The sequence below is a fragment of the Aptenodytes patagonicus genome, chromosome 3 (genome assembly GCF_965638725.1).
Source record: "Aptenodytes patagonicus chromosome 3, bAptPat1.pri.cur, whole genome shotgun sequence".
In the NCBI taxonomy this organism is placed as follows: domain Eukaryota; kingdom Metazoa; phylum Chordata; class Aves; order Sphenisciformes; family Spheniscidae; genus Aptenodytes; species Aptenodytes patagonicus.
In genome coordinates this window covers 80,215,060-80,242,131 of record NC_134951.1, presented here as the reverse complement: position 1 = coordinate 80,242,131, position 27,072 = coordinate 80,215,060, and the positions used below count along the sequence as shown (strand labels likewise).

At 35.7% G+C, this 27,072-nt stretch overlaps 1 protein-coding gene across 8 annotated transcripts in view; it reads right to left on the bottom strand.

Annotated features, from left to right (window-relative positions):
- QKI (QKI, KH domain containing RNA binding) overlaps nt 1-27,072 on the bottom strand; it is a 166,883-nt gene that overhangs the window by 26,000 nt on the left and 113,811 nt on the right. The gene's annotated exons all lie outside the window — the stretch shown is intronic.

The window sequence follows — 27,072 nt, the reverse complement described above, 5'->3', positions numbered from 1 at the left end:
CTTTCTTCTTGCACTTTCACCACCAGTGCCTTACCCATCACTCTCACTCCATATTGTATTGTCAACTGCATATTGATATGCAATTCCACCTGTTTGCAGAATGATCCTGGAGTCCTTGTTATACAAGTAAAACTCTCCCATTTTCCCATTTCTAGATTTCATCCTCTATTGTTTTTCACGTCTTTCTGTATAAAGCTGTTTAAATATTGTTCAGGAACTCTGGATTTCTAAACACTTATTGTTCTAATCCAATCATTAGAAACCAATTCTTTCCATTTAGGTATTTGAAATAAGTACAATTAAACTGTCTTTCAGAGACCGCAGAATTATAATTTCATATTCCAGTAGACAAGGTGCACACCAATAAGCAAAAGCAGCTTAAAATACATTTTCTACCACAGGATAAGTCACCTTAGTCCCTCTTAATCTCCTGAACTCTGGAATCTCATGAATATTTCAAAATAATACCTAAATTCACATATTCTCTAACTTAATGTATTATATATTTATACATAGTATTTTGCATTAAAAACCTCCTTTTATGTGTGTAAAAATTATACATAGAAATAATAATTTTAAAAAAACAGACAAAAACAACAAAAAACCCAGAAAAAGTACAATTAAAGCTTTCAGTTACAAGATGTGGCTGAAAAATTAAGAAGCAAACCTAAAAAGGAATGCAAGTTTCTGGACGCTATCTGAGAGTAACTGAAGAATATTCATTTACTCATCATCAACGGGAAGAGACAAGTGAAGTCCTTTTCCTTAAGTCAAGGGAAATACAGACAACTGAGGTCCAAATGGCCTGAGAAGCTAGGGCAATTCTGAAGCAATTCAAATAAATGGAAAAATGAATAGAATTTTGTTTCCGGAATGTGTAAAAATAAGCTGCTGTGTATCCGCACATGACTGAGTTCAGAAAGCTGAGACCTTAAAAAACAGAGAATGGAATGGGAATCAATCAGATGGAAAACTTACAGAGAATAATTTCAGAGGAGACATGTTCAGACAAGTTTACCTAGAAAACACAACAGCCGATGCTAGAACGTAAAAAATTAAAATGCCATCTTAAGACTTTTTCCCAGGCTACAAATAGTTCTGGATGATTAGGCTGAGGTTTTACACTGCTGTCAAAGGAGTCAAAAATTATTTTTGAAGATGTAAAAAGCCTCTCTGCTGGCACTCCTGTGGTACTTTAAACCAATTTAACTGGTGGTGGTCACAATCCTACTCTTTTCTCATTGTTGCTTCACTGTATCCATCACTGTATCCGTGACTGAGCCATGTCAACTGGCTAATCTGGCAAGACAAATTTTTTTTTTAAATCTGAATAGTTTTCTGCCAGATTACAAAACTGAAAGAGCTCACTGCAGGCTCAAATGTGTGCCAGCATAAGAGAGGAGAGATTGAGAGGAGTTGAGACCTCCCTGTGCAGAGCTGTCAATTGACTTAGCTGCATGTGGAACTGGAGTCTTGGTCTTGCTAATTCTGAAGCCCAGCGGTCTAATTTCTAAACTAGAAGCACGGATTTTTCTTTTCTAACTGGAATCCACCACCTGACATCCAACTGAATTGTTTTCATATTAAAATATTTAATTTCATTTTTCTTATTCCTCTTTCTTCTACAATACTGTTTTTTATTTTACTTGGTTTCTGCCCATTTCTCTTTACTTACAATCATTCTCCTTTCTGATTTTCTTCTCTCTTGATGCTGACTTTCAGTGGAGGAATACCATTATAGCTTCCTTGACCAACTGTACTAACCACACTCCTCTAGCGGCTACCTTAAACTATGTGAAGTATGCTTTCTCCATTTGTAGATTTGCTCACCAGAAGCAAAGGCTACAATCTCAACCATTTACTTACTACTATAAATATCTGCATTCATGTTTTGGAGACTTTTGAGCTTCTTTGGTATTTACACTCCATGTTCTAAAAACACTGAAAAATACTAATTTTACATCTCTTCTAAACCATCATCATCCTAAACTGGTAATTTTTACACCTTAGACCACCAACTTTAAATCCATACCAGTTAAATAGTATATCCAGTACTTACAAAGCTCCATGTTAACAAACTGAAAATAATGCATGATTTGATAGTGTGAGGACCCTACAAAAAATCAATTTCCTTATTAATATTTTTTTCCTTTTCCTGTATTATATTCTTCTATAGAACTATCCTAAGTGAGAACTGTTGATTTTCTTTAGCCACGAATTGTATGACTTAGGATGATGCATTTTATTTTCATGCCTCTGCGTGCAACGTTAATTTTAGCGTAACAGTATATAAACACTAGTCTGATCTGGATTTCAGATGCCAGCAATACGCATGCATAGCTTCTACTCCCAAAAGCTTACAAGTTAGTGACTAAGTGAAAAGAACTGCAGAAAGAAACAAACTGTTGGAATCTGAAGATCAGAGGCCAATGTAACAATGCCCCAGCAGAAGCAAAATTAAATGGAGAATGGATAAAAATACTTTCAGAGAATTTATCAGAAAAGGGGGAGTGCCTTGAGAAGAAACAGCTGCTACCCCTACTGGTCTAGCAGAATGCACGTTTCTTTGATTCTCTGGATTCCTGGACCAGCAGGAGCCAAGAACCCTAGAAATACAGCAAATTAAACACAGAGAACAAGTACTTTGCATAGCTTCCCACTTCTTCCCCACTATGGTATTCCCACCTTTTCTGTGTCCATGCCCTTGATGCTCCTCTGTGTGCTCTGGTGCTTGTGAGACATTCAGCAATGTGACTTATCTCTCAAAAATCACCAGAAAATTTTGTGGGTTACTTTTCTACCATTTAGCAAATAAAATCAGCTCATAGAAAGGCCTGACAAGTGCTATTTTATTATATCCATCCACAAAATAAGTAGTTGAAGTCTGCAGTTGGAGTCAGCAGTGAAGCAGAAAGGGGATTTGCTTCTAACTGTTAAACAGGCTCACCACATCTCATGAAAACATACTGTAGTCGGAATCAGATTCAGATCTCAGCAGGTCTAGCTCAGTTTTACCTAAGACAACATAATAGATAACTTGACTCCTATCTAGGTTTTTTTAATATGTCATACTTTTACATGATAAAACCATAAGGTTTCTCTCTGCACTGCTCATGAGGTAAAGAGAATATCCTTCAAAGAAAATATCCATCTTCTATCAGGTAACCTGTCTGATGCGTGCCTTCATTCACGCTGGAGAAGGATGTTTCTGATGTGACTGATCAATAATTTCAGGTTATGAAAACCCTTCATAAAAAAATTAAGTGAAATATTAGGTAGCGATTCCACTTTTCCCCCCACTTTCCACCGAGGTATTACAAAACTAAGATCATACTATGTAGCCCAGATTCAGTTATCAGTAATTATCAAATATCCCTATCCCAACATCCAACCTGGCAGAAAAAACAGTTTAAGCTGTTCCTGTGCTCCCATTGTCACTTATTTCCACCTCAGCTGTGCAAGTCAAGCAGAGGGCAGGAGAGGAGGAGGGCACAAGACTTGAACTAAGATAGGTCCCAAAGCCCCCCAACCTATGGAACCAAAACTCTGAAATGCAGAAAAAATCCCAGAGTGTGAAATTTGAAAACTGTAATACCAATAAGCCCATTATTTTTAATGCCCGGTTTCTGTAAATAGCATCGATTTGCAGAGCTGCTGTAAGCTATTGGTACTATGTGTCTAAGTGATGCACTCAGTTCAATCCAGCATCCCAAACATTCTCTGTAGTACTGCCTTTTCGATACTTCTTGTTTTTTACAAATGCTGTTAATTTCCTCTAATTATTTAGCATCTCTTTTTATAATACAGAGTGTAGAATTATTCATAGTTTCAGTTTTGCAAGCCACTTCACAAACACTTAGATAATACCTTTAAATTTTGCTGTTGCCTTCTGCTAACTCATCCAAGAAAGTATGGGGGGGTCAAGTCTTATGAAATCAATTAGCTGGCAATTTTAAGCACGCACACTCTGGAGCACAAACAATATGAGGAACCAATAGTTCTCAAAGTAACTTTAAATGAACAGCTAAAATTCTGAGTATTAGTAATAGTAAATGCTGCTCTTGTCTTCATCTAATTTCTTTGGAGATACTTCTAAAGTTTCACAGAAACAGTACCCTGAGGCTACCAAACAGAGTTTCAGCTGCATCATTAGTAAGAGTTCAGGAATTTGTTAGAACTTAGCAGCTGTTCAACTACTGAATCACCAGCACAAATTTACTATTTTCCTTTGCTAATTTACAGGATTCCTGCTAGTGATGTAAGATTATATCAAGGAGTTCTAAGCATATTTTTACTGCTTTAAACAAAAGTCTAAATTACTGCCATTATGGCAGTACTGCTCTCTTTTTAATTAGTTCCTCCACTATAACTTAATAGTTATGATGAGTAAAGATTTGAGATACATACTAAAAAGGATGACAAGGGAACATTTAAGCCTTAAGCTATATACCCAATAAAAATTATTTTGGGGAAAAATATTCCATACTATTCCAAGTATGACATGTCCTGGAATAGATATTTTTAAATCTAGTATCAAAGTATTCAAGCATGTATAACCTGTCCTATTTCTTTAAGTTATCAAATCTAAGTGGCTAGGAGAACATTAACACATGCTTCCAAACAAGCCGTGCAAAACACTGCTCATCAGTTCTTACTACTACGGCTGACTTCTTGAGCACAACTGAAGGTTAAACAAGCATAAGTGATGTTCATCACTTGAGGCATTTGTGAAAGCACCAAGTCCATCTTCTCACATTTCAATAGCATTGGTGCTGACAAAGAAGTCAGCAGGTCAAAGCCCAACTCCCTTCTGAGAGAAGGCAGGCCTAAGCTGGGAAAACATTTACATGTGACCCGAAAAAAACAGTTCGAAGGGCCATAGCACCTTATTTGTTTTCAAAAGAAACCTTCAGTGCCCTCCTCCCCTTTCAGAAGCAGATTTGACAAGTGTTGTAATAAATATTACATGCACAGAGGAAAGCTGAAATCAATAGCAGGTTAATGTTTATTGAAACAATACAGAGAACCATTTTTAATAGCATTACTTGAAAATAGATCTAATCTAGCAAAGGAAATTCAATTTATGTTTAGAGCAATCAGATTTTGTTTTTTACTCCAGGGATTTGTTGCAAACTCTGTCTCTCAAAATGTGCTTACTGTACTGTATTTAGCAGAAACAGTTTAGCCTTAACAAGCTGATAGTCTGCACGGGAGCATGGATCAACTTATTCTCGTTAAGAATGTAAGCAGCTTTCTAACAGCCTTCTTTGCTGTTCAGCCTATGCCAGAGAAAGCAGGGATCTCTCCTCTAAAACCCGTAATTTATGAGTTTATTCAAACCCGCCAAATTGCTTTAAGTAAACGCCTCTTATATTTGAAAATTCCCATGGCAACTCATTTAGTTTGGCAGGAAGGCAGACCCAAATTCAATCCTTTTATCCTCCAGCTAAACCATTACAATGGTAATTCTGCTCTGACACTCTGAAGAGACTGCTAATTACTGTACTCGGGTCCCTAGACAGATTTCCCATTCAGATTAAAATGGCTGTGCAGGGCAGAGAACAGTAGCAACACCTTTGTGTACAGGAAGGGATGTACTCTCCCATTACGGCTTTTTACAAGAGAGGCTCCATGACCGCAAAGACAAAGAATCTTCTATTGGTTAAGGTGTGCAGAACAAACGTCAAGGAAGGAAAAAACCAAGAAGCATGACAGCAAAGTAGAAAACTGAACCATTAACAAGCATTTTGACTACTGAAGATAATTTAGTCACCTCTCAAATGAAATTAATTAATCTTCTGTTATTGCTATCATATACGGCATGTAATAGTCTAAACTACAGATCAAGGAACTACATAAAACGCTACTGAATATTGTGCGTTGTGTCATTATACTGAATGTGTAAGCGCGCACTGTCTCACTGTGACCAGAACGTCTCAATTTTTAAAAAGCCACCCAGGTCCTTTTACAGCGTTATTTATTTTGAGAAGGGTGTGTGGGTTTTTTGTGACAGTGCTTTTTCCCCCTGTCATTTTAATCAAGAAAATGTGAAGGAAACTAATGACTGCTCCCTTGCTCTTCTGCCCCAGCTGTTCCCTCTTCCACTGAAATGTAAACAGCAGCTCAGTGTTGAACAGAATAAACATTTGCTGTCATGTCTCTGGACCAACATTTATTGTATTGGAAAAGCCTAAACCCTGGCTTAATTTTGTCTTCTAGAAAGAATGAAGTCAGTGGTCTCACTGTCCTCCCATAAAATTTATTCTCTTAGTACTCTGAAGAAGTGGAAGGTTATTTTTGTTTTTGAAAAAGTGGGAAAAGGGAAGGCATGGGTATTACAAATGTGTGCAGCAGCTGGAAAATCAGACAAGAGAACATCCTCTCTGAGATGAATTAAACAAGACCAACATCCTCCTTAGACTAGCCACTTCCAAGTCATTTGAAGAAATGCTCTTGGAAAAATCTTAAAATACATCAGCATCTTTTACAAGTGATCATAAAAACAAGCACTAAATCTTCAGATAAAATTTGAGTATGCTCTCCTATACGTACTACCTTCTTCCCTCCTCAACGTGGCAGAACTAACTACCCTACCCCAATGGTTTAGAATGGACACCAAAAACAGAAGTTACCCAAAAGAAAGCTAGGAGGAGAGAGCAAATGCTCTAGATCACAGTGATTACCAACTTATGAACCCTTAAATATTTTTTCCAGTGGAGGCAATGACCTCTTTACCAAGAGTTCTGGGCACATGAAAATAGGTTTGTATGTTTTTATTTATTTTTAAATCTTCCGTAGTTCCTTTATAACCTACAACTCCTCAGTGTTACGGGATTATCTCTTGAAAATCTGTTTTAACAATCTATCCTAGTTAGCTACTGATGGACTGTATTAATGAATCTGGATTAGTTTTGATTAGCCTGCATTTCAGGTTCCACTAAATATTGTAGCTCCATCCAGTGAAAGAATCACACAGCATAAGGAAAGATATTTGTCTAAGTACTGCTAGACCATTTTGGCACTGAATTTGAGGACTTCTATGGCATTTAACTTGGAGAAAAACATCCATGCCAGTGAGCTGCACTTTAGAACGTGTGTGGATGGTTTGCACAAGGCTGTTCATCAGTGAAAAAAAGTCACAGGTGTATGGTTAACCAAACATGCATTTTAAAGAATCATAAACTAAGTGGTATGGCCATGGCTGCAAAGTTATCTCACAACCCTTTTCAGGAAGGTAAATATCAACCTCAAAATAGGTTTTCTCTAAACAACAACTTGTTAATTTTTTCAGGAAAGCCTCTCCCCTTTTGCGTAAGAATCAGGCTGAGACACATTGTAAGGTTAGGGGTACTGTATGTATGACAGTGCCAGCTCCAATAGGTCCTTACTTCCACCTAACTGCTAAAGCTGGGAATGCTTTGGATACCAACCTGACCTCCCTCTTTCTTAATACTAGATTTAATAACTGACTTATCTTGAATGACTCTTCTTCACTTCATATCACCTGTATAACTTTAAGATTAGATAAATTCTATTTCTATAAGTTTATAAAGATTCTACTTCCTCTCATTTATAACCCACAGAAGAAACCCATTTATTGATATGCCTTAAACCTTTGTAAACCCACATACAAAACTGACTTCACTTTTACAAAAAAAGGTTGAGGCTACTGTCATAAATGTATTGCTAAAACTTTTCTACAAGGTTCAGAGATACATGAATACCATTGCTCCTCCCACATTATCAAAAAATGCTTCGTGTCTACATATTAAGTCTTTTTTTTGTTTGTTTTTGTTTTAAGCTCCATCTCTATCAGCTTGGAGAAACAAAACAAGGATGCCAGAGATATCAAGGATGCTTATAAATCACCCCATCACTTTATTTAACACACATTAGAAATATTCATAACAAGGCATACTGCTGTGCCTTTCATATGATATAGCATGCCTAGCATAATCTGTTATCAGGATATTACATCAGTTGGTCCATTCAGAAACCGAACTGGTGCACAGTTAGGTGACCTCTCAGTTGGAGTCATTTATCCCTTTTCCTGAATGCTAAAGATCCACTAGATTCAAATAAGTTGTTTCAATGCTGTATTCTTGCCACTTTTTCCCCATTTACACTTGACACTCTCATTTGCTTCACTTACATATTTATTAAGCTAAGCATTTAACTGACATTTCTAAAAAGCAAGTCAATCAGTGAGGAAAAAGAACAAACCAAAAGAATACCACCTTCAGTCAGTTTGTGCTTTCCACAGTTGACCCTGACCTGAATAGCTTTTGTTTCTAGTTATAGTTAATACACTTTAAAAAGATAATTTTAAAATAATCTGTTTACATGTACAATATTTTAAATGGTCAGAATTAAAGTACTTTTTTAACTTCATACGGCTGCCACTGGCTTCTCACTGAGGTGGCCAATCTGTCACACAAGCTATCAGCATTTGCTCTGAAGTTTGACCGTCTCTTGCAATGCTCTTCATTAGAAATGGGGTTTCAGACTTATAATACACATATAAAACCCTAGTTAAGCTTTGTTTACACAATGCTGGCTATTCTTGTATTTATCATCACATTTCATTCAGACATTTCAGCTGAAAAAAATGTGTTGTCAGCTTCCACTCAGAGGCCTCCATCCACTGCCGTAAGAAAAGAAAAGAACATACTTTTACAATTCAAAGTGTTTTGGCATTTTCACATCAGAAAACATTGTTGCAGTGAAATGAAATATTTTCATACTAGAACTACTGTATTAGCTTTTAAATCCTCAGGATGCATATATACATTTATTGTCTACTTTTAAACAAAAGTGTTGCAATTTTGGAACAATGAGCTGAGGTGTCATAGAAGAAATATTCGATTTAGCCGTAAATGTCTAAGTTCAATAGGTATTCATTACAAGAAAGATAACTGTGATATGTCCAGTACATCTAGGGCTGTATAGCAACCAAGACAAACAACAGGAATATGTCTCCGAAAAGCTTAAGAAAATGTAGAAGCACCAAATCAAAGTTATGTGAAAAGAATGGTGTAGCGTCACTAAATATTTCACTGATGAGATGAAATCAATTAGAGTCGATGCTTTCTGAGTCATTTCAGGGAACACAGACCCTAAGTCTAAAAGCTGTTTCCGATACATGCCCAGGACAAGATGACAGCAAGGAAGGAAACGACAGGTGCGAGCGTAACAGAGTTACACTTACATAATAAGCTGCTGTAGGCAAAACCACAACAAACTGTTGCAGGAAAAATTATGAGCATTGGTGAAGACAGTGTTTTGAAAGGGAAAAATATGAAATGTAGCCAGAAAAAGACAAACCTTTTCTGTAAAATACAGGACTAAGAACAACTATCCTTTTACTCATAAAACTAAAGTACAAGGATGAACTTTTGACCTTTTCTAGGAACTACTTTGTTTTGGTTGTATCACCATTTCTTTTAGAGTAAGAACACCTACAGTAAACATCACAACAACTTTTCTTCCTCTCTCCAGATGAAAACTTACCAGAACTAGTAAAGAACTAGATGTACAAAAATAAGACACGTTCTTAGAAAGTTACACAAAATGGAAGCAAAGCCAACTTTTAAAATGTTAGACAGACATCAAGCGATGCATTTAATTTCAAAATACATTGTCTGCTTTCTCTTTTCATCTAAAATGTCATAATAGCTGCCATCTCATATTTGTTTTCTCAAAGTATGATTTTAAATTCCATGTTAGCTCGATTCGTAACATTTGAGAAAGTTAAACTTTCAGTAACTTTCACTTAAAAAATTACTGAGATATTCTAAACTTACTGCATATTTGTTTTAAGAACAGATTTAGTTCTAAAATCCTATATGCAATGGCAGACAAGAAACCCAAAGACAATTTTGTCATGAAACATTTCTAATGAAATACAGCCTTATTGTTAAAAACATCTTGTAAGTGTAGGCTGATTCATCTAAGGAAGCAGTCAGACCTATCTGGCCCAATCAGTGAAGCAGAGTCTACAACTTCTATCAACAGAAAAGGAAAAAAAAAAAAAAAAAAAAGAAAAAGAAAGGTTACTCCAATATATTGCTCCATCTGACCTCTACATGGAATTCATTCAGTGGTTTGTAAAGCTGCTAGTGAAGTCAGGACTACTACCAAAGAATAGGTACAAACAATCTAAAGTAATGTACTTTAATCTGAGATGTAAGGAGCATTTGAGATAAAACCATACTGACACATTAATTATGCTTGCCCAAATTATATTTTTTCTTAAGTGCCTGTTGGTGTTCTAGAAGTCTGTCACGTATCTTCACATGCCTGTAAAACATTCAATGCATACCTACACTGCAGCATCAAACACTGCACGTATTCCTCTACATACAGTGTAAGTACTACAACCAGAATAGAAGATGAACTCTTCTGAACAGGAGCAATAGTGCAGAAGCCCATATAAGAAAGGAGCTCTGTTAAGTATTTTGTATGAAAATTCTCTTCAGCACATTAGACAGATATTGAGGTTTACAAGCATATTACATGTGAGACACCAACTATGCATATTAAATGTAATATGTTCCCAAGTACTGCATACAAATTCTTCTAGAGATGAATGAGTGCCACTTCCCCCCTTCCCTAAGAACAACTCGACATCAAACTTCAACTATAGAAACATTGTTTGTCTTCATTTAAACAAAGTAAGAATTAGTGCCTGGTGTTATTACTTAATATTTTTACTAAGGACACAATTTCCTTTTCATTTTCGTGTTTCTGATCATATTCTAGGTTGAAGACTATACTATACACTTACATTTGGCAGCTTATAAAGAGAAAGCTCCATTTGCCTTACTGTGGTGTTAAGACAGAGATTACCACCCACACCTCCTCATTTTTAAGTATTTGTAAACAGTTAATCAGCCCACCTGGACAGTGTCTGAAATCACTATATGGCTTCGTATTTTGTATTGAGTAAGTTTGTTCTTTTTTCTTTGATTACCCCATAAGCCACCAAACAACAACAGAAAAATCTGGTTTTGCTTTAGTTTTGATGATGAAAGTAGATTATCCATTTACTAAAAGGGTTCAAGTCACCTTTATTATCATCTGTGCCCCCAGTTTTAACCCTTCCAGAAGCTCTTATTTCATCAGTCTAAGACTTGCATGGATAACCTTTGAAAAAGTATAACTGCAAAAAGAAATTAGTGTCTAAAAATATAATTAAGCATTCTAAATAAGAAAGATCTTCAAAGGCGGTATTCAGCAGTTTTCTTTGCCCTTTTTAGTTTGAACCTATTTACACTCGCATACCTGGAATGTTTCTTGGTGCTTCTTCCAATACCTACTCATAAAGACTAATTTTTGGAGCGTAGAAACATCTGCTACAAAGAAAGCCTTGAAACAACTTCCTGATTCACAGGAGAGTGCACTGGCCTAAACCTCCATTGCATTACAAAATACATATTAAATTAAGTGCAAACATGTACCATACCATATGACAGCAGCAGAGACATGCCATTTACTCTGTTCCCTACCACAAACTTCTTTTCGTATGTTTCACAGTGCAGCATATTTGATCTCAAACTCTTGCCATACAAAGAAATTCATACAGACTGATAAGAATTTTTAATCAAGAGTTTTGTTACAGAGATATAATTAGCAGTACTGATACTGTAAATTAAATTAATCATCCCTCCACAGTCTAAAGACTCAGAAAACAAAATCTGAAAACATTTCATGGTAAGGTAATAGTTAAGCAGTCATTTCTGGGAAAAGTTCTCCATGGAATCACCATAATAAAGACAACATTTGGTAGAGATATTTGCTCAAAAATCTGAATCTACTGACATTAACGTAAACTATTTTGGAAATTCTATTTTGCAATAGAGAAACTTTCTCCAGGAAGGTGTCTTTAGAAAATTATCTGTAAAGGAAAACTCTCTCATGTAACCTCCAGAAACGAAAGTTAACTAGCATAAGGATGAAGTATACTTATGTTCCTAATGAATTATCTCCTCCAAAGAACACTACTTTCTTGTAACTTTTTATTAACTATGTGATGCAGAAGAGACATATGGTCTTGGGAACTACAAACTCCAGAACACATTTAGAGCCATCTCTATTTTTTAAAACAGTCGGGAAAATCTTCACAAGTCTTACAATGAAATAACTCTTTTAGGATTAAAAATTCAAAACAATAAATCAAATTAATAACATATTTCAATTATGGTACATTTTTCTTTCTGCAGAAAGGTCACCTCCTTTCTGTGGCTAGTATGACACTTCAGAAACCAAAATCAGCCGAGCTACGCTGCGGCAAGAAACACCATCTTTATCTTAAATGCCCAAGTCATTCCTGAGAGCAAGAGATTCAGTATTAAAAAAATTGAATCAGACGTGAACCTGACTGGCGTTGGAGAAAAGTATGAGTGGCCACTGAGTGGCTTTTCTTTTTAGCTTCCAAAGGACTGTTGAGAAATTAATAGCATAGTCAGGACAACTGGTGTTGACTGATCATTTGCATATTTTGAAGGATCTTCCACTACATAATTATTCCTGACATGAAACCATCATTGCCGCACTTTCCATTACTGCCAGCATATATTGTCCAGGGAAAGCAGCTGGAAGACACCCATGATAGTCCCCAGTTCCAGATCTGGATGTACAGCCTGTACCGATTTGCAATCTACAGACCCGTATCATTTGATCTTGAGTGAGGTTCACCTATCAGAGGCAATAATTATCCTTTGCACAAAGAGGAAAGACAAAATAGCATCCCTTTACAAACACCGTCCAGGATTTGCAACAGATGTGAAAACTTGGAAGGTTGACTGTTCCTTCATAAATCACTCAGAATCTGGCATCTGAGGTCATCTTGGCACACGGGTGCCAAGAGACCTGGGTCTCAAAGTCGGAACAGCTGCTGGTATTACTGAAAGATTCCATTTATGTTCAATGGAATGAAATCTGCTCCAAGAAAGAAGCGGCATAACCTCTGAGAAGTCCAACATTGCTTTGTGAATTCTGCAGGGTAAGTAGGAAACAGATGTTATTTTTGTAAATTTCATCCTGAAATTTAGTGAAGATATAATGTTTAAAGCAGGATCAACCACGTCCTTTGCAAAAAGCTAAGAGTCATCTTCTACAAGCTCATCATTCGGATAAGGAAAAAATGTGACGCTTTATCTTTGTTTGGAGACAGTGCTTCTCTGAGAGTCTTAGGACATACGGACAGACAAAAGTCTGCACTGAACTGACAGTGTCTCTGGCCTACTGGGAAGAAGTGAAAACGTATCCAAACCTCAAATCTGACTTAAATATGGTGCTTAACTCCTTCCCAAAGCAAGGGACCCACGGATGCTAGAGTCCAGATAAGAATACTTTCACAGATGAAAAGTGTGGTTGCTAAAGCTGCAAGTCTTTTCAAGATCCATAGATACATTTGTCATTATGTGACTGTACATGAAGCAGCAGAGATGCTGTCGGCACCAACAAAAGACACTCTTGAAACCAGGACCAGTCCTGAAAACATAGCAAGAACAAAGATTTATCTGTTTTACATTTGAGAGTGGCAGAACAGTACAACAGACTGTCAGTCTTACTAGGGAGAGCAAGGGGTATCTCAAGAGTAAGAAAACCCAGCTGGTTTACCTAAAGAAGGAAGACAAGATAATCAGCAAATAACACAGATGCTTTTGTGCAAGTCAGTACATAAAACTGTTGAGTGTGCAGAGAATGTAGAAGCAACCAAAGGTACTCTTTGTACATCTTCTCATAGTTGTGAGTGCAAGGTCTGGATGTTAACTGCAGAGGCTGAAGTGACAGACTGGTTCATATACCATTTTATGAATTCTTTTCCCAGAACATCTTTTGGAGGAGGCTGCAGGACTCAGCAAGGATTCAGAAATACCAGTTGCTACAGTTTTCCGAAAGCAACGTATTTGAGACGAGGCAGCAGAACACAACATATAGCAAAGATTCTGGAAGGTGGTGGAGAGTCTACGGAAGACCTAGGAGACAATTTCTGAAAGCAAGTGTGGATAGATTTATGTACCAAAGAACTGTGCTTGAGGAAGATGCTCATTACCGGAGACGAGAACCAATTTCACTCCTTCAGGATTATGAGCGCTCGCCAAGAAGGATGATACTCTGGTTTTAAGACATTCTCCTCCTCCCTTATGCAACTGTGCAGAACTAAAATCTACAAAAAAGGACAGGAAAGCCATGCTGTGGTTAGCATCCCTAAGATGCCACACTTCAGGTATCAAGAGAAAAGGAGGGCCTTGCACTATAACACCAAGTACTTCTCGTAGGAAAAGGAACTGAGACTTAAATCATGATCAGATCTTTTTATTCTTCTGGATCAACAAACACTGATACAAGTGTAGGAATAGTCACCTGTATCAATCTCTCTTTTCCAAGAAATGCAAAGGAAAAACCCTTTAAGTTCAATCACGCTTTCTACATGATGCCCTTGCTTGTCCCTCTTAACTGTGGATTATGTGCCACACAGGACAGATGATGTTCTCTGCCAGAAATGCAACACATCCATGTTTTTTTGAGGAAAAGAAACTTTCTTAATTAGACATCTAAAGGATGCCCCAATAGTAAAGCATGAAGCTATGTACAGAGGAGCACTGAAAGGATAATTTGAAAAAAAAAAAAAAAAAAAAAAAAGATTCTTCTCCCCCAAAATCCACAGTGAAACATGTTTTCTATGCTTTTCAGTGTATTAACTTGTTTGGATTGGTAATATATGCTAATAATATTAATGCTTTAGAGGACTATAGACATGTTTACTGTTTAATTTCTATAATTACAACTCTCAAACTAAGACTTTTTTCTGAAATTACTTTTTTTATCATAAGTAACAGGCTGATGTTCTGAAGACCTTTAAAGACAAAACTTCATTTTTGTACTTTTTACGTAAGATTCCCTTGAAAGATAAGCTGTTTAGAGAAGTCACAATGGAGCAGTATTTACTGCTCTTATGCCAGTTAAGGTTCCCTGCTAATAAACTGTTTTAATTAAACAGGATTCTAACTTTGACACTTCTACGAAAGGAATTATTAAAGTAAAAAGTAAAGCTTATAAAAACCCAAACTGATATCAGAACACCAAAAGGAGTAAGTGGGTTCCCCCCCCAAGAGCTACTAGAGCTACCTCCAGAAGAAACAGTTTACTGAATCTAATAAGAGAAGCCATGCCTTAAACCACAGGTGCTTTTCATTAAATGACATTTAGTCATATATCTAGTTTCCTTGGTTCCCTTCAACCTTAAAATTGGGCTGAAAGGGTATGTGTGATTCACAGTTGAAGGAAATTGATTAAACAGATTAAAATGCAGCAAAAATAAATAAAACCAGCACCTAGAGTATGTTGGGGATCGTCTCAACTACATCATCATAAAAGTTGTCTTAGCAAAGACTTCTAAAGTTTCCAAATCAATTTGAGACTTTTAGCAAAAATCAGTTCCTAGATTTCAAACCTAAACCATTGATCATTACTATCATATCCACACAATCATGCATCTTACTTTCAAGTTCCTAAAAGTAACCTAGACTAGGATTTTTAGAAGAGCTTGTGTACCTCAGATGTACAAAGTACTATTAGTTTTAATGGGATCTGGTTACTGGACTCACTTAGGATCTTTAAAAAAAAAATCCCAGCTACAGTAAGTAGTGAAAGAAAGTATTATTTAATGATGATTAAAATTTATATGTTGGGACTGCTACAAACCAGATTACTTCTAACAGCTGCAAAATATATAGAATGTAAAGCATGGCATAATAATAATAATAATAATAATAATAATAATAATAATAATAAATTGCACTATTTATCAGCTTTAGTGTCTTATATGCTTCATTTTATTTTCCAAGCACTGCAATATGATTTACACAGGAACAAGAGATGACATTTTCTCAAATGGTACTGTTGGAGTCCCTTTAAGGCTGCCCAGCTGAGCGCGACTCCTAGGTGACTCTGCAAAACTGCTAAACTTCCCATTTACTTTCTATGGAAGACAAGACATATCATTTAATACCTCGTTTACTAAAGCCTTAAAGCACAGAAGCTACATAGCTGGATATATATACAATTTTTAAAATTCCTCCACAAAAATATTTCAGTAATACACAGAATTTACATGAAGGCTTATGCAACAAAACAATTTCCAAAATAATTTTAAATTCATTCTAAGCTGAAATTAATGAAACTATATCTTATTAGCACAACTTTCTGCATGAACACCAAGAACCCTTCAGAGTTTCCCCCACAATCCCCCATCTTATAGGATAACATAAACTTTGCTCATTCTTCTGTTTTCAGTACCACCTGCAAAACTACAAATTGCTACAAAAGAGTTAAACATTTACTCCTCAGAGTATTTTACAAATCAGTAAGGAGCTATCACCACACTTTACAGATGAGGAATTTAACATTTATTTAAAGAGTATCTTTGCTAGCATAGGGGAAAACAAGTGTTTCTATGATCAGAGGAATTTTAAAAGCCTGGTTTTTTAATGTGTACCTTTCTTGAATCTGATTGACCTTTGGATCTTCAAAAGTAACAGATTTCCCTGAAGCTTTTCTCACTGCTCAGTAATAAAGCATCTCTTTGTAGAGTTCTCCACCATCCACTAAGACAGGAGCTCATACTGCAAGGATCACTAAAGGAGTCCCTCTCTACAGCCCAACCACCTTCTTTGGAAATCAATCAGTAATTTCAGGAATGACTACTGAAAAGCAAATACAGGCCTTGCTTTTGCAGGCTTAAGAAAAAACAGTATTCTTCTCGAACACTACAGCAATAGTCTATCTGTTCCAAATGACAAGAAATACCATTAACTGAAAAATCAGATTAGCACATTACCATACATACTACAGCAGTGGGTTAAAAATGTGGGAGAAATTCAGACAACTCTCTTCGCTCCTTTTCTTTTGTAATTTATCTTCCAAGGCAAAACAAGTGGTTATACTCTCTCAGACAGCTTTCCTGCACAATACGACACGAAGATTTTATTATTCAACATATCTCTGTTGACAGCACTGATTTTGGTTATAAATTCTAACAAACTAAGCAAGCAAGCTCTCATTTTAAAGCTTTGAAACTTTTCTTTAAGACCCTAGCAGCTATAGGTCTACTCATTAAAAACTAAAAGCTCAGACTAGCAGATACAGAAAAATAAGGCCACTGGTTTCCTAACATAGCCAGAAGGCTTAGCAAAGAACTAGAATTGCCTACTTGCATAACTTCCGTCAGTACAGCATTTAAGTGCCCGTGAGTGCGTATGACACATCTCTACTCCTTCTCCTAGTTTCATTTCACTTTTCCAGACGTAATATTTGCTTGCGTTAATACAACTGTATCAGTATAGTTACTGTGGTACCCAAGAAAGCCAGGGTGGTCAATGTTTAAATTTTGTTTTCAAACTAGGACACATAAGCTAGGGAGTGAAGAAATCCTGAAGAAGCTACTTCTAAGATGAGAGAATAGTGGTGCATGCAATTACAGGACAGAAGATTAGTTTTCATCAAAATTACTACAAATGATCTTAAGACAGCCAACTCCAAATGGTGGATTTTGGGGTTTGATTTTTTTTGTCTCATGAAAAAGGATTTGCAATGTGCAATTTTGGAGACTAGAAAAGTGTCTATCAAAGGCTGGATTTATTTATTTATAAACAAAGCAACTGAAATTCTTAGTATCTACAGCTGTGTTTGGTCAAAAAGAAAACTTCACATCTTCCAATCTTCCAATCCGTATTTATAAGACACTGCAGTATCAAAGGACTGGATATAGTATTAGAGACCGCTGACTTTTTCTTAAGATTTGCTGGTGTTCAGATTTCCTTCTATCCAATAATTCCAAGTGATGTGGAATTTAAAACACACTCCACTTTCCAACACAAGTTGAATTTGATGAACATAACTTACTGTGTACACAGATGCTGTGGAAATATTAAAAATTAGCTAATAATGGTAATACTGAAGATGCAGAAGGCAGTTCTGTTTTCATTGTTATCCCTATTAACAAAGTATGTTTGAAAATAAGACAGAGCTTTTAAAATGCTTATTATAAAATACATAAGATATAAGAAAAAAAATATAAAAAACCATACCATTTCCAGCAACACACATGAAAAAGTACTACCTGATGGAGTTTTAAATGCTTCTCATTAATAATTGTGTTCCAAGCAATGCAACTTTCCAGTAACATCTCATCTAATCTTTCACTTTCCAGGACAGTTTACCAGTCTCTGGTTTAATTTAAATTATGTTACAAATGGCCCAGTCCAAAATGATGTAAGCTATTTAAAATAGTTAGCTCCAATCTCTTATATCATGCTCCCATGTTTCTCCTGATAACAGGGTCCAGAACATTCCCATATTAAAGCTTTAGCCTATAAACAACTTATGAAAGAAAGAAAAATCTTATTAGTCCCCCACTGGAAGCTGAAGCATTTCTGTACTGTTTTAAAAAAGAAACACCTAAGTTTTCTATTGAATAGTAGGTGAAAAACCCTTGGCACTTTTCCAAAGGTTAGAATTTTCTGTGTTCTGACGTCAAAATAGCATAATGTAGAACAACTTGATGACTATAAATCATCAGTCAGCATTAAACCACAGATGTTTGTATGACAAGCTTTATTTTTGTATAATTAGAAATCTAGATTTCGAAACTAACACTGGCAATAAAGAATGCTTTAAATAGCTGGAAAAGGGAAACGTTTACTGGTTACTTTACTATTACTTCACACAAAAATGTTTGCAATTGCGAGGATCCCTCCAGAAACCACTGCCAAAACGACTTGTACATGAAATGACCTGACCTCCTTAATATAGTCCGGTTAATATTTAGTATAAAAATGTGTTAAAAGTGCAGGACAACAAATTTCTACTCTTTATACTATGTCTCCCAGGAATCACAATTCTACAATTAGCATTTCTTCTGCTTAGGTATAAGGCTGTGATTTTAAAAAAGAAAACCAACCAACCAACAACAAACAACTTTTGGTACCCAAGATCAATAAAATTCAACTACAGTTAAGACATGTATATACAAATTTAAAAATCAAATTCTCACAGAAAATTCACTGACAAGTACAGTTATTTTGAGGTCAAAAATATGAAGTAAAACAGAAATCTAAAAGACCAACTGTAGCTAGAAATGAAGGATAAGGAAAATAATGCATGGGTAATTTGTTGCAGTTTTCTTGTCATCTTGATAAAGATGGACAGCCAAGGAGAATCATAGCTTCATCATCTACTTCTTGCATAAGGTGAGAAATACTTTTAACAAGATTTTATATAAAGATCCCAGCTTACATGTTCTGCTCTGGGGCCATCAATAGAAAAAGAACAAAGATATGGAAGGGGAAAAAAAAGACTACAGGAAGCATGGGAAAAATAGCCAAGAATAGAAGAAGCAAGTTTAAAAAATGGGATGAGAAATGAAAAAAAGTTACAGATACTACAAAATGAATTACCAGAATAGGTCAATGTCATTTGTTCTTCCACAGCTATGTCTACCCAGATAGATTAAGCACATTTCTGAAAAACAGACAAAACCCATGTAGAACCTAATTACAGCTCCTAATCAATGCATAACCCTGCTTTGGAAGGGCATGTGCCTACTGAGTTTCAGGCAACAGAGCTTCATTGTTTCTCTTTGAGAAGAAACTACTTTGTAAGTTTCCCAAGGTCTTTTTCATAAATTACAATCTACCATTTCTCAAGTTATACATTTGTAACACCTTAAATAAGTGAATACAGAGGAGAGTGATACACATCTCCAATAAATAGTTTGGAGAAGAAGGAAAAGGGGAAAGAGATAGGGTATTCAACAGTAACTGTATGTAGGCACAATCAACCGATTCCCCTGGGTTCTAGAAGCCATCAGAGATGTCCCGAAGAAGATTCAGAGTAACAACTGGATTAAGGTGCTTAGAAATAACTGTTGGAAGAGCTTCTTTCTCCCATTAGTATAAGGAAAGCCTAGTGAGAACAAGAATCAGTATGAACTGCTACCTAAGTTCTAAGCTAATAAAACTAGACATATTTACATAAGTATACCTGATTGTGACTACATGTCCAAATCTGTAAAACAATCAACTGTAATGTGTGAGGGCATAGATCATCATAAATTTATATTTACCTTTTCATTATGTGCCAACTCTTTGAAAATAGAAAGTTGAAAACAAATTTATAATCATAATACAAAAGAGCAGATTTTATATCCCCTTTCAAAATTATTCTCGTGAACAACATCCTGATGTATTATTCTGATGAATAATATTTGTTTTCTCCTTAGTACTATGAAGATTATTTCAGGAGAGTTGAGGAATTTAACAGAGTTTAAACAAGTTTTACTTCAATTAAGTTGCAAATCACCTAGATATCTTGTAGTAAACATGGTCTCAAAAATCATTTCCATCAGACTTTATTTTGATGGTAATGAACCACAGGTCTACAGGGTTTCCACCACAGTACACAATGATGGAGAGAGCTGCTTCACACTTGCAGCTGGCCTGAAATAATTTTGTTAATAGTCAATACTAGTGTAAGCTCAAAAATTTAACACTGCAGTAACATATCAAGTACAATACGTGAACACTTCCTATGTGAACTGGTGTAAGAGATTCTTGTCCTCATTTTTAAAACTCAGACTTGCACGACAGTAAAAACTTTCAGCAGAATAAGACCATTAAAATGCATATCAGAATTTACTTAAGGACTGCTCAACATAACTAATTCTTTATTCAACTTGTGAATAAGCTACTGAAATTACCAGTACTAGACATACTGGACAGTGGAAAACACAAGAGGAAAACCTACATACTAGTCGGCTTTCCTCTTTTGTTTTCCACTGTCATATTCTGCTACGTGGAGTTTCTGATTATTTTATTCTCGTCCTATCAACAGGTGAACATACTCACTCACAGTTCTACAAAAGTTTAAGTTTATTTAAGGGTGGTCTGCTGCAATCCCATTTTTCTCTGGCTGCATGTTCTCATTCCCTCACTTCTGTCAGTGGTAAAACAAAACTGACTCCGTAGCAAGTCAGCTAATCCAAGGTTAAGCTCTGCACCAAATGGACTCGCTACACGGTCAGATGAAGGCCAGTACTTTCTGATGCAAAACAGGAAGCAGGAACAGCAAATCATGAAGGAATGGCAGGACTGCAGTAGCCCTTGGTTCATACTGTCATGGAAACATTATGTCTGCTTCATACTACTAAAAATAATACACTATCACCTCTCCTCCACATCAAAAAGTTTACCACGTGTTATCTAGCAGTCACTCCCAAGAAGTTGGGCTGCTTCATTACCCTACCTACAGAGCTTCCCTTTTGAACATTTACGTGACGTGCACTGTGAGACTTGCATCTGAACTGACAAAGCAGATGTAACGCAGGAATTTCCTAAAACGCTTTTAAGGACGGCAGTGTCCTTTTTCTGCTACTGTATCACTCACTCATTTCATAACTAATTGAACAAGCAGCAAACAATGGATTGCACAGCATGACCAACATTTCAACAGGGAGACTATAGAAGGCAGCACTATATTCTCACTTGTGAAAGCAAAAACATAAAACCAGCACACCACGCAGGAATGAGTTAGAAAGAGCTATTCAGGGAAGTCAAACTTGCATGCAGAATTTATTGTGGCTTTTTAGATGGCTAAAAAAAATGAAATCTTCTCTTCTCCTAATATCTTTAATTTCAAGCTTTTGCTGGTCTTAGCTACAGGGCAACAAATTATGTACAGCATTACTACAATAGCCACTTTTTTTTTTTTACTAAAGCTAAAGCACGATTAAAAATCCTTAAATTAAAGTTCTTTCTACTCTATCAGGTTTTTTTCTACAGAATTCACAGTACACAAAGTTCTCAGGGTAAAAAGGAAGATATCCTTCTTTATTTTATTGTAAGAAGTTGAAAATAAACCACAATGGAAATTTACAACTACACTTATAAGGAAGGTATTAGAAATTTACTTTAATGAATAAAGAAGCCCCACCTCATCACACTTGCTGAAGGCAGTCTTCGGGAAAGAAATGCTTTTAACTTATCCAACTGAAAACCAAAACATTCTGCCAATACTATTGCCCCTTCATTACATTCTCTCTTGTTATATAAAGAAAATGCGTTGTATATCGGAGTGATTAAAAACAGAAATACCATCAAAATAACATCTCTAGTAACAGGGAGCAAACAGAAGGAGGACAGTTATGGTACTTACATACCAAGCATCACTACGAAGAACGTTCCAATTTGTAAAAATCATGCAGTATACAGCACATTAAACTGGATGAAACACTAGAATGTCATTTTCTGCTGCTGTTTTGATAAGGAGTACAGCAAACATTTGGAAGAAGAAAGTCTGTGAGTAAAATCCTTGCACATTAGCTGGACTACCATGGAAAAGATTCACTTCTTTAGCAAAGCAAGCGATTCAGTGTAACCACAAAATGCTTGTACATCTCTTCACAATTTAAAGCAACGGATACCAAAGAAGAGACTGTATCCCATTGAACACAAATATTTTTGTTTAACCATTGGGTCACATACATTTGTTGTAGCTGTTTGGATTACATCTTCATTCAAAGTTTTGCTGATATTTTCACTGGCATACTATGTTTCAAGATGCTGAACATAAAGAAGAGTATCATTCTCCATGACGCTTACAGTGAATAGTTTGTTATTTGATTCTTTTATTCAATGATTTTTTTTTTCTTTGTAGCAAAAAGATGGCTAATATTATCTTCAAGGTGAAAACCAAATCCTACTTCCCCAGATTTTCTTCTGCTATTAACTTTATTCTTAATTCCTCTGCCTTCTACTATGCAGAATATAATAATCCTTTGTTTTATAAACAGTGTATGTTATCTGTTTTAATCTTTTGACATAAAAAAAAATTCTTAAGGTTTTTCCCAGTCCCATCCTTTGTCACAGCTGGTACTGAAAGCAGTCATCATCAGCACAGGTTTTCCCTATTGTCTCCATGATCTAGAATTCCATTCCAACTTGGTGAGGCTGTTTTTATTGCACTACAAGTAAAGCAAAATACAAGATCTTACAGTGTTTAGTTGCTTATTTTCCTCTGAAAACAGCCAGTATTTCTTATCGTACTGCCCTGGTTAACACATCTTCTAAGCACTCTGTTCGCTGCTCCTACTTTTACTTTTCTAGCAGTGCCTTGCACTTAACATTACCAGCCCTTCAGGCCAAAGTAAATTCACCCAATAGTAAAACCTTAACTCAAGAAGATTCAATCAATCACTTTCAGCAACTGCTTCAGCCTCTTGGGCAATTTCCAGGTATTTACACAGTTGTTCTCATTCTGAGTTTTACTACTTTATTATTTGTTAAGCATAGCTATTTTCTCTCTGTTGTTTATGAAAATGTTTAGAGGCAAGAGTGTATGCTTTGCTTCCTTTATTTCACAGTTTCACTAATTCAGACTTATTCAGCCTTCTGAACAGCTTGCTAGAAACAGACTACAGTAGTAGCAGCAACTATGATATGGCTAAAGGACAGTAACATCAGTTAATCCAGCACTCTTCAGGCCAGTTTGGTATTTCTGCTTTAACATTTGAGGCTTTGTAGCTCTGCAAAGTTGGTTTTGTTTTGTTTTTTTAATTTAACCTGAAGACTAGCAAAATTAATTTCCAACTTCAGCTCCTCCATACAGCAAAAATTATCCAAACTTTCCTCTATTATTAAATGGCTTATTAGGTTTTGGTAATTTGGACTCTCTATGAACTTATGTTATAGATCACCTTGGTGTGGAAAACTGTGTTCTAGTAACATCTTTATTTTGCATCTTTTCTTACTCCATTTTTAAATTCCTCAACTACAACACTGAAACACCTATACCAAACAGGATGAAATGCTTGGGAACACTATCGAAGACCGATGGTAATTGTTGTCCAATGCATAAAGCTGCTACAAAAATATACAAAAATGACCATTATAAAATTGGTTGCTTGTTGACTCCCATCTACTTTAAGTCATAATTAAAGTTTTTCCACATTAAAGGAATAATTATCTTATCTCTTATATAGTATGTTTTTATTTGTGTTGGAATTACCTTAAAAAAAAAAATCAATCATTGCCATTGACATTCATCTACTCTAAGAATTTTGACATTATGAAACCAATATTGCTGCAGTATTTATTTTAATTAAGCTCAATTATTTTTTTTTGTTTAAATAATGATACTTTCCCCCATACAATACAGCTAAATTTAAAGATATTCAGGACTGAAAAGTCTAAAATCACTATTATAGGCAAGAACCAAATGTACCAACAAAATAAAACAATCTTCTACTGAAACATTATTTCCTACCCATCACAATCTTAAAATTCCATTATCATAGAGGCAAATGATACACACAGTTTGACAGGGAGCATCACTGACTAATACTATGTTGCAGTTGTCTTCAGACAAGGTGGAGGCAGCAACCAAGAAAAACTACTGCTGCCCCAACACAGGAAGAGCAATACAAAGAATCTGAAAAACACCAATTCCAGACCAAATTAGAATAGTTAAGTAGAAGCCAGAAATATGAACTTTTCCTCAGAAAGGAAGAATGTGGAGTCAAAGGAAAAAGGGGTAAAAAGTATTTGCCTGAAATTTGAATTCTGTTGTACATGCCTCATCCTATATAAAGACCGTTAGTATAAAGGCAAATTAGTAATTAGAGAGACCTGGACACCTGTATAACAAAAGGAGTATCTAGAAAACACATTCAGCTAGAAGAGTTTATTCAACACTTCTTAGAACATGTAGAAGCATTACATATTTCTAGCAGAGGAATTCAGCCCTACTGCCCAGGACCTCAAAGAATAATTGCAAACCCTTAATGACACTGTAACTTGGTATGCTATACTTAATTATTACGTACGTCCCCTTACACAGGCTCTGCGTTTTTTCTTATGTGCACAATCCAGAGCATCTTTTGTCTTTCCTTTGCAAGAGAACTGCCCATCCTTACTGAACTCTTGCAAATAAAAAAATAAACTGTCAAAGCTCTCACAACGAAGAGAAGACAGATCAATAACCTGTAGGATTCACTTTAGAAGGAGGCATAAGGACGGTACAGCTCAATGTGATCCCAAAAGCCTGAAGACTGCTTTTTTCTTCCTGTTTTTCTTCGGAGAAAAACATGAAAGCAGCAGTACCATATGATCTTGCAGGTCCAGATAATGACCAGTATCTTACTGAACTATGGGAAGAGGAAAAGAATTAGTCCTATAGAACTTGAAGTACAGCCAAAATTAAAAAAAAGTTTCATACCAAAGAAATGAAAATTAAATACAAAACAATAATAATTTGGGGAGGGGGGAAATGTTTTGAAAGCTTTTGGCCTTTCTCCTTAGGGAGAAAAAAATCGCTTGTTCAGCCAGTCTGCCTCAAGTTGTCCTTTTTAATTCTAAAGATAAACTGTCTGACTATACCACCATCTTGGTAAAAATCCAAGAGCAAGTGGAAAGGGAAATTAATAATTCACTTCCAGAAGGAAAAAAATTCACTAGTGATCCAAATTCATAAAGATGAGAAGAAACACACTTTGCTACTGAAATAGTTTCTGTTCACCCAAGTACCTTCAAATAGAAATCCATTTTAGAAATGTGCCTATTTGTGCATTCTTGCTATAAAATGTAATTAGGCTTTTTAATATCCTGAGTATAAAAATAACTGATTATTCCAAGAAATTAGTAACTAATCCCCATCTCTAACACTAGCTTGTTTTTCTGAAATGTATCTTGGAAAACCAAAGCATTGCCACTATATGACAAGAATGAGACTGAATCGTTTCAAATTTTATTCAAGTTGGATGGAGATAAAACAGAAATATATTAGTATCTTCTTATCAATTTTAATCCTCTAACATTTATTTGGAAAACAGTAATAGTTGCAGGTATTCTACCACGTGAAAGGGAATTTGCAATTTTCCATTAATACACTTCAGAGCATCTTTGGAAACTTCCAACATCCACAATTTCCCCCATCTTATTATAATTAGCTAGGATTTCTTTTTTTCCTCATGCTTACCCTGATTATTTAAAGGTTTATGGCTTCCTTCATAGAAGTTTTAAATTCGTATTTTTTAATCCTAAAACAGAATTTTTCAACTGCCTGAAACCATAATTTGATTAAACAGCCATTTTTTATACTAATTGAACAGATGCAACAGATAGCATATAGGTGAACTTGTTTTTTGCACTAATTCATTAGTATGTACTACACATGCCTGTTTCAACGAGGCATAATTTTCAGAAATGAGAGCCAACAGACCTTTAACTCTTGTGCATGTAATAAGCACCGCCCAAATCTCTTATGCCTACACATTATATATAAAATGTTAACGAAATGCACGAAGTGTTTTTCAACTGATGCTGTATTTGGACAATAGTTAGCCCTGTGTTGTTGTTTTTTTCTAAAAGGAAAAAAAGAATCCTGTAATCAGGATTATAGAGCTCCCCCAACTGATTAAGTTAATACATGAGGAAGAATATTTTCAAGACAAAGAGCTGGCTGACACTATCACAATGAAAAAATACTAATGTATTCAGGTTTTTTTGGAGGCTCAAAACACACCCATACACCAGCTCCAGAAACCAAGCATAACACAAACATACACAGAGTATACACATTAGTACTTCAGACATATTGGGGTTTTGTGACCTATCAGGTCATCTTCAACATGACCCTTCAGTCATATTATTCAGCAATAAAAGGGAGGTAGAAGAATCAACAGACATTTGACAAAATTAATTCTGTATCACAGGGAAGTTTGAGTTCTGTGTTTTTTAAACTATTTGCTGCATAGTAGTTAGAGAATGAACATAAGGGTTTCAAGTTTTGCCCATATAAAAAAAAAAATAAATCTTTTTCTTATTACCATTTCTAATCCTGACTATAAACTCAATCCTAATGTGCTCAAGATCTCTTTAGTAAATGAATAAATTCTGAAGATCTACTTTCTCTAGTTGTCTTCTGCTTTCAGAGATTGACAATGTGCGATGTGAAGAGGTCTAAGTTACATTTTTTTCATACTTCCTGCTTAATATTCCACCTTATTTTGTT